The sequence below is a fragment of the Passer domesticus genome, chromosome 3 (assembly GCF_036417665.1).
Source record: "Passer domesticus isolate bPasDom1 chromosome 3, bPasDom1.hap1, whole genome shotgun sequence".
Lineage (NCBI taxonomy): Eukaryota > Metazoa > Chordata > Aves > Passeriformes > Passeridae > Passer > Passer domesticus.
The window spans coordinates 16,811,897-16,818,895 of NC_087476.1; the positions used below are offsets into that span (position 1 = coordinate 16,811,897).

The 6,999-nt window shown below is 37.1% G+C and overlaps 1 long non-coding RNA gene across 1 annotated transcript in view; it reads left to right on the forward strand.

Moving 5' to 3' along the window:
- LOC135296083 (uncharacterized) overlaps window positions 1-6,287 on the forward strand; it is a 67,335-nt gene extending 61,048 nt beyond the window's left edge. Inside the window, exon 4 of the long non-coding RNA XR_010358135.1 lies at window positions 763-6,287. This is a non-coding gene — a long non-coding RNA (uncharacterized LOC135296083). The remainder of the gene's footprint in view (window positions 1-762) is intronic.
- Window positions 6,288-6,999: the final 712 nt, after the last annotated feature.

Sequence of the window (6,999 nt, forward strand, 5' to 3'; positions counted from 1 at the left end):
TGAATTTCAAAGCCAAAAGAGTGATCTGAGATCGCATACTGGCAGTTCCACAGTGGTAATTTCCATGTTAAAAGAATACTTATCACCAGCACCACAGCGAAAGAGGCAGCTTTACACAGAAAGGCCCTCTTGTGAAATTAATTTGGTGTTTAGTTTATTAAGAAGCTGATTCCAAATGTGCATTTTTTTGTTTCATGTAAAGAAAGCTCTTTCTAATTCTGCCGATATTTTGAAGGCAAAGATTTGGTTGTTTAAAAAATGTTTACAAAACTTCTGCTGAACCTGTTTTTCATTCATGTGGCCAGCATGCTTTCTAATTCCTGCTTGCTAGATGGAAAAAGGAATGATCAGTGTAGATTCAGTAACATATTAGCCAGATCAGTTTGGCTACTCTAACTTCAAAAGGTAGCTTGTTTGAGAGATTATTGATGGATTTATAATCAGTAAGCTTAAAAGAATAACTTGCTAGGCAAAATAAATCTTAGATAAGGAAGGAAAGGTGCATTTGTTAAGAAAAGGCCCCCAAAAGTTTATCCACGTCTGTTGCATGTAATATAAAAGTAGAAATCTAATATAGGTCAGCTAGTCTCTGCTTATTTCTGTCTATTAACTGTAAATGAACTTTGGGCAACTCGTTCAGATGTAGTCATCTAAAGTCAACTGAGATTAATTCCACCCTTTGGTGTTTGTTTTCCGCTAACACTGACTTGTTATTTTGCCTCCAAGAGTCACACCCACTCAACGTCTTGTCTGTTTGGACAGAGACCTCTTCTGACAGAAGGCAATCTTGTCCTGTGTGCTGGTACAGAGCTCGGTCCTCGCAGAAGAAATCGGAGATCTTATCCTTCTTGAAGGGTTAACTTGCCCTAAGGAAGCAGCAATCAACAGACATTAACTTGTGATCACAAGCACAGGAGCTGTATCTTCGATGGACGTGTTAGAGGAAGGGTAAAAGCTTCATGGAGAGCTCTCCATCTGTTGTAAAATCAGCAAGAGGGCAGAGCAGAAAACACACAAACACAGAATGTGTGCTCTCTAAGCAACATTTATTCTACGTATAAAAAAGGAAAAGCTAAAAAGAGTCTAACCTGGTTTATATCAGGCCTTTTTCAAGGAAGAAGGAAAAAATTCATTCTGGAAAAAATGCATATCTGACTGCATTTGTCAATGAATACCTAATTCCTCATGGCCCATTTGAAAACAGACCACCTTTGGGAGTAATAGAGATTACTGCAACACGTGTATTACAGCCTTTTCATGTCTGAGGTGAATGTTCATACCAAAAAGCAATACACTGGGCAAAATATGCAGGGAACCAAATAGCTCTTCATTTGTTGCAGGAGATCATTTTATTCACTGAGAAATGAGCACATAAAATGGAAAAGGAAAAAATGAATGTTTAAAAGGAAGAGGGGAGTGGGATTGGGATTGTGAGTTCAAGAAGATACAGCCCTGAGAAGCAGGATCTGAGAAACAGTCAGTGACTGCATCCTTTGTATTAATAAGAAAGAAAACCTATTAGATAGATAGATAGATAGATAGATAGATAGATAAGCTTAAGAGTTTCTGACTTTGAGGAAGGAGATTGGAAACTTCCAACTACTTTCTTGTAATTTAAATAAAAGCTATTTTTCATATATTTTAGAAGATAGCTTAGCTAGAAGAAATGCATAGTTATGGTACAGATAAATGTTTTTATATTATGCAGTGTTCAAAAATATAATTGCAAATACATTTAGAAGATAAAAGTTTTATTAATTTAAAAGACCTACATTCAGAACATGGCAAATGATTATTCTGTAAGTACAATTTTATTAGTAGAGTTGTATTAATAGAATTATTATTTTCCTCTCCTGCCTGGTTAATTATTATAATCTTTCTCTGTTTATCTATTTTGGATTTTTTTTTCTTTTAGTTTAAAAAAGGTATGTGCTCATTCTCTACATTTTCTTCAAAGCAGAAAACAATCTAGTAAACATTAGGACTGAACTCTCAACCCAACTCTGTAAAAGTAGAATCATAATTAGGCAAAGTTAGTTTGTCTGCTGCTGTGTGTAAACAAGTTGAATAACTTCATTATTTTCAAGCTTTGCCCCTACATTAGAATAATTCACACTACTTCAGGGAAATGACACCTGCTAATTAACCACAAGCAGACAAAGCACTTTAACAGCCATAATCAGTCATTTTCTCCTGCAGTTTAAAAAAGATTTGAAAAAAAATACCGAGAAAAAAAAGAAAAAAAAGATCAAAACCTTTGTGACAAGATGTTTCCATGAATCATCCTCTTGAGGGGACCTTACTGCTTGAAGAAGATTCAAATATAATAACACATCTGTTCAGAAAGGAAAGGAATTAAGTAAAGTCACATATATGCTCTATTGTATTTTACACAGACACCTGTTTGGGACTCAGCTCCACCTAAAAATAAATATTTAAAGTGGTCAATATGGATAGTCAATATGTATTTATTGAATGACTCATTCCAACAGAGTTTTCCATAATAATGAACCAGCAACTTCCCAAAGTTCTCTCCCTCTCCATTGACAAACCTTGCCTTAAGCACACATCAGCTCTGGAGATGACTGAAGTTAAGTGGTGTGAATCACAACCCCACAACACTGTCTCAAAATAATATATATTCAAATGCACAAGAGAAAGTATTTGCAAAAGGAAATCTTATTCCTATTTTGCAGTGAGAAGATGAAGCATGGAAAATAAATCTCCTAGACATGGTTTCACTGAAAGTCTGTGATGGAATGAGAAGTAAATACCAAACTTCACGTGTCCTGATTCAGGAACACTATAGTCCTAATTATGCCTTTTCCCCCTCTGATTTCACATTCTAAGATCCTGCAGAATTTTTTCAATTGTATTTTTAAGAGTTCCTATAAATCCTGATTTCTCAATTCATTTGCAATATTTAGAAAGTACTTTACATGTCCTGGTGGGCTACTGCATTAACCAATTCTGTGCTGATACTCTCCAGAACTGGTAGAAAAGGTTAAGACAGCAAAACCTTCTTGCTCTTTCATTCACTCAATACCTATGTTGAGCAGGAAGGATTTTTTTTTCTTGGGACATACCAAGAAAAAACCCTTAGGCTAGAGGTGGTAAACATAAGAAAATGGTTTCACAGTAATTGGTAGTAGGAAAACTAAATATAAAATCACAAAAACCAGATATTGCAGTCTCAGTCCTACAGTAGTTTGGAGAAAAAAAAATATCCCTGGGGAAAAGTGCTGAAACAGCAAAAGAAATTATGGAAATCCATTTAAGAAACTGAGATTGTGAAGGTTTTTCGCAAAATAAAAGGGGACTCCAAGAACAAAGGAAAAAATCACATCTTCACAGCTTTTCAGACATATGCCAAGAGAAGTGAGCATGTTTGATATTTCTGAGTAAGAACCAGTAGACACTATTGTAAGGAGGTGCTGAACAGACTGAAGAGCTACACAGTCTTTATCCCATCACAATGACTTGGAGCATGTTAGGCAATTCCAGTGTTAGACCTTTCATCCTTTGTCCCCACTGTCCCTCTCCAGAGATGTACTGATCTCCATTGCTATTTTTCTAGGTATCTGCATACCTTTTAACAGTCCTTGAGCCAAATTAGTACAGTCTTTATCCAAAAATTGTAATTTTCTAAACCACAGCTCCAGCTATTGCCACAAAATTATTATACACTTTGAACGGCTTTTGGAAGAGTTTACATGCTGTGCTTGCTTGAGATGACAAGAAGGAGAGAGGAAGTTTTCACTAATCATTAAGAAAGAAGGTGGCAGGAAATCGCACTCTTCAGATCATGTAAAGGATTCCTTGTGGTCCTTGCTTTGAGAAATTCTGATATCTCCACTCTAAGGCTTTGTAATTGGGCATGTGAAACCTCTGCAGGTGGGAGTTGTACATTTCCTTTCCGTGGTGAAGTTTCACACAGATTGGCTGAGCTGAACAGAGGTAAGCACAGCTTTGCCCTGAGCTTTCCCAGGAGAATATTATCAATTGTTGTAATTCTAGAACATTCCAGAGAACCTCATGAAAGACAGTACCAAAAAAGCAGCCTGGGAACTGAAGCCAACAGCACTGTTCTAGGAACTCTGATTGGGATGGCTGCTTATTCCTGACAGAGAGTGACCCAGACTTATCTTCATGTCTTGCAACCACCATATAGCTGTGAGATGACCACTTACTCTTTGGTTGGCTTTCTGTGAAGTCCTGCTGTGGAGAGACAGAGAACTGATCTCCAGGACAGATGTAAGACAGTGGTGGCCCATGCTGTGACACAGTGGCTGATCAGGATTTTCTGGCATGTGACAGTGTTGAGTTCTATCTTTTCTCTACTAAAATATATGCAAAAGTGCTTTAAAAGACATTGTTTAGGCTGCAAAGTCCAAGTCCAGTGAATTAGGTGATCTTAAGACAACATTAATTTGCCATTACTTGTAAATGTATTGAAAGTTCCCATGAAAATGTGACCTTGCCCAATATTTTAAAGACATGTCAGAAACAGAATTAGAGTTAAATACTCTTATATTTGGCATTTCCTAACATTTAATTTGTTTAACAATCCAATCCAAGTAGCTTTCCTTAATTGTTGTTGTTTTTGTTGTGTGGTTTTGTTTTTTTTAATTGTAATTACAGACATGTACATGCACATGTTTATGCTCATATAAATTTACAATACTGGGAAAAAAGAAGCTGTGTTTTCCATTCAGTATGAAATGTCTTGCTTGACTTGTAATGATTCTTGGAGAAGATAAGTAAAATAAAAAGGCTAAAGACCTCATGAACTCTATGCTACACCTGTAATTACAGTACTTAAGGGTTCTTAACTGCGCTGCAGAAGAATAAAAGGAAACAATCTCAACATAAGCACTCATGGGTACATGCTAAATCTGTTCACTTTTTTCTTAGCCCACCAGCTCCCACCAGCTGACCTAATGAACAAGTCCTTTCTGACTTCAGAAGAATCTACATTTTAGCCATTCCAGCTGGGAACAAGCAAGGTTGTATGCTGCTGGGTCAGCAGTTACTCTGAGAATGGGATAAGTAGAAAAGGTGGCAAAGATGTCTAAAAATAACAAGCTATAAAGAAGTGTGATTCTGTTTATCTGCAGTTAGGTGGGTGGGGTTAAGCCCTCCACCTAAGCCCTGATGAGTAGGAGCCCTGGCTATGAAAGTTTTTTAAACCCGAAGTGTCAGCATGGGAGCTGTGGTGATAGGTTGTTGACTTAGGAGATCATGGGCATTTGACAAGATCTCATTTGTCCAGACCACAGAGGATGCTCTGTTTCAGTTCACATGCCAATTCTGCACTTATTACTTGGCATATAATGCAAGCTGTGTTTCCTCCATGATCACCCTTGAGCAATATAAGCTCACTCAATTCCTACCAGGTAGACATCCTTGAGTAACAAGTATTACGATGTAACAAGAGTTCAGAGGCTTAATATTTTTCCCTTTGGTTTCCCTGTGAGTTCATCACAAATTGTTCCAGGTCTGCTGTGATGAAAAGAGCCGAGTCCTTGCAGGCAAAATCCTGGCAGCACACAGAATATTCATAGTTTCCATTTTTACTTCTGCACTTCCTGTTGCATGTATTTGCTCTGGAGCCACTTCATTTAAATTATGAAATACAGCATATTTATCAAAAAATAAGAAGTTCTTCAGACTTGCAATGAATACATGCAGCCAAACAAAGCACACGGCACAAAATCCACCAAATAGGTTGTATGAGGGTGGAATGACTGAGGGCTGTGTAAAATTTAAAGAACTGAAGAAAATATTTGTGAGAGTTTGATATAGCCCAGCTATTTGACATATGAGCAGTGAAGGATCCAAAGTGTAGTTGGTAAGGTAGATTCAATAAGGAAGTATAATAATTTTTTTGTATGAATTGTCATAATTAGTTGTTTCCTCTTCCATTATTGTCTAAGAACTCTGCAGTGTCTTCAGTATGTTACAAGTTTAGTGTGCTATATAGGTTGGACAAGTGTAGTCATGGAATGGAAATGGCCATATACATATGCAACACATCACTTGTGTGTTCTTTCACATAATCAGAAATTAAAAGTCAAGATTTATTTTCCTTTTGGTCATGTTAAGAGAGATGTTAATTCATGCAGTCCCTAAGTACTTCCATGTGTGTTCAGCCTTAGCTAAAATGTATATCACTCTTGCAGGTGACTGAACAGTGGTTACAATGTAAATTATTTAGGACTTAAAAAATGAGATGATGTTTGAAATGTGTCATTGTTAATTTAAAAAAAAAAAGTTTTGATGCTATTCCCACCCACACATGTCTAAATTTGTCCATCTACCTTTTTTAATCTTTCTTTTTTAGCCTACAGGAACTTTGTCATCCTCCTCAACTGCCATCTTCATTTAATGATGAAAGGAACAACAGAACATGCAGGTCCAAAGACACTATGAAAAATATAAACCAGGCTCTGCTGCATTAAAGAAACAACAATGTATAATGTGGAACAATATCTTGACACTCATTTCTCCGAATAGCCCACTTATATCAATCAGATTACTGCAGTGATTAAAAGAATAAAAATAAAACCAGTATTGTTTTAGAATTAATGTAATAATTTGGCTTTTAGACCTCTTTTGTGTCAATCTGACCAAACAGTTGGCAATGGGTTCCCTGGATTGCTGTGGAAGTTGCATAGTTAAACTGGCATGGTTCTTCCAGTGCTTATGGCAGGTACAATGCTTTCCTTGGTGACTATGGAGTCTGTTTTCCCCAGAGCTTTTTCACCACTGGGAAAATCTTCTTCTCCTTGCTGAGCAGTGCATGTGCTGGCAGAACGATGAGGATGCACCGGATCAGGAGGTTACTGTGCTTGCCTGAGGAGATCCCACCCACAAAACAGCAGCAGAGCTGCCACGGCCCCACAGTTCCCTGAGACTGTAACCTCAATTATCTTAGCATACTGCTTCAAAACTCAGTACAAATATACTATCCATGCAGCAGGCTTTAGTAAAATATCC